We start from the raw sequence: 2438 nt of genomic DNA on the forward strand, positions 1-2438 counted from the left end.
AAAAGAGATTAGCATCCCCATTTCCTTATCTCATTCTCCCGGTTCCATTAAACCACTGGTTTCTAATGAAAAAAACCTTGAACTCTTGATCTCAGTCACCCTTTATTAAACTAATATACAATTTCAATTTCCTGCAATCTTTTCAACCCTAATTCACCATCATAAACAATAGTAAGCATGAGACTACATGTTCTACAAAGAACTTACCTTTGACAGATTAAACTGATAAAAATAGTGAGTTTTTGATGTAAAGCAGTTGCATGAGGAACAACAAGATGAGAGAAAAAGATTAAGGCAAAAACACTAAACTTGTCTTAAGAAATACCATGAGAAGAGATTAAAAGAAAGAATGATATATAAGAGATTTTTGTTTCCTACCCACTAATCAAAGCCCATAAATCCATATAAACAAAGCAATAAGTGTGTGGGTTGTTTTTGTACTGAAACAAAAACCTAGTTATTAGCACTAACGAATGGTGCCACTGAGGGAGTTAGTACTCTTACAAAACAACCGACAAGGCCATGTTAGTTTCTCTCAAAACCTGCACAACTAGTCCAGCTCCTAATTATTGCCTCCAATGAATAATCTAAAGCAAAATCTTTGATAATAGTAATGTGTTGAGTGTTGGCTTGTTTGCCAAAAATCTTCCTGCAACCTCAAGAACCCAGACAGAAAGCAAAGAAAACTTAATAATATCTTAAACATAAGGAGTTTTAAGCTGAAGAGTAAAGATGGTCATCAAAAGAAAGAGAGCAGGACCCCCACGAGCTTTACTTGAGCATGAATTAAAGTGCGGGAATGCTGATCCATAGCTACTACTTCACTTTTCCTTCTACCATGCGTGTATGTCAGATTTCCTATGACTATCTATTCATCTCTCTACTTGAAGGCTTGGTTAAATTTATATTAAAGTATTAATGAATATTGAGTTAATTGAATAAATCTATATTAACATGAACTGGGGTGGAGAGATGGAGATGATAGTTTAGAAACTGATAGACGAGATAAAGATAGAGAGGAGAGATAGAAGAAGAAGAAGTGACACGTGGCAATCAAAAATATATGATAACGGTCCAACAATGCTTTTTGTTTCATCTATTAACTGTTGTTAACTTCAAGTGACTAATTTGTAATAAATGATAACGTTAGTGACTAATTTGTGACTTTTGAAATATCAGAAGGGGAAAACAAAAACTTACTCAAACATTAGTGACCTTTTGCGTAGATTACCCTTAAATAAATAGGTGGATAGAGTTCGCTTTATTAGGAGACTCGTATGGGCAGACTAGTAAGGAGGAGGTGGATGATTTCCTTAAACGGTTAAACCTGAGTTGGAAGCTCAAATTTAAGAATTGTTGGAAAAGGGTTTCATCCGGCCAAGTATTTCACCTTGGGGAACGTCGGTTCTCTTTGTTAAGAAGAAGGACGAATCGATGAAGTTGTTCATTGATTACCATCAGTTAAACAAGTTTACCATTAAGAACTGTTATCCCCTTCCTAGAATTGATGACCTCTTCGACCATCTCAAGGGAGCATATGTGTTCTCTAAGATAGATATGAGATTCGGGTACTACCAATTAAAGGTCAAGAAAGAAAAATGAGTTTCTTATAATGTCGTTTGGACTCACCAACATCCCGACGACATTCATGGACCTCATGAACCGAGTATTCCACCTGTACTTGGATTAGTTCACGGTGGTGTTTATATATGAAATTTTGGTATACTCGCGATCAGAGGAAGAGCACGATTGACATCTCCTTATAGTTCTCCAGACCCTTTGAGAACATAAGTTATTCGCCAAGTTTGGGAAGTATGAGTTCTGGTTATCTGAGGTTTCGTTCTTAGGGCATGTCGTGGCAGCAAATGACATCTGACTTGATCCTCAAAAAATTTAAGCAATAATTGAGTAGGAACCACCAAAGAACATAACTGAGGTACGCAATTTCTTAGGTCTTGCTGACTATTATCAGTTGTGTAGTAAGATCATTCTTGAAGCCCGTTGCAGCCCCCTTCCAGTCCATTTGGGTAGCAACAAAATGTATCAAGATCTCCGACCCCTGTATTTTTGGCCGAGCATGAAGAGAAAGGTATCCAGTTTTGTTATGAAGTGTCTGATATGCCAACATGTAAAGGTAGAACATCAGGTACCTTTGGGTTTGCTTCAGCCGATTCAAGTACCGTAATAGAAATGGAACATAGTAACTATAGATTTTGTGACTGAGTTACCAATGACGAGGTATAAGCACAATGCAGTTTGGGTGATAGTGTAACACCTCTATCCCGTATATGGTCCCATATACAAGGTAGAAGTGTCACATTAAACCTATAAAACATATACTGTTTAAAAGTCAGTAAAATTTTGTTTCATTTAAAATCAACATTAAAATAAGTAAATACATTTAAAAACTATAATATAAAATATTTAAAATATTATTC

This window comes from Hibiscus syriacus, unplaced genomic scaffold (assembly GCF_006381635.1).
Source record: "Hibiscus syriacus cultivar Baekdansim isolate YM2019G1 unplaced genomic scaffold, ASM638163v2 tig00110384_pilon, whole genome shotgun sequence".
Taxonomy (NCBI): Eukaryota; Viridiplantae; Streptophyta; class Magnoliopsida; order Malvales; family Malvaceae; genus Hibiscus; species Hibiscus syriacus.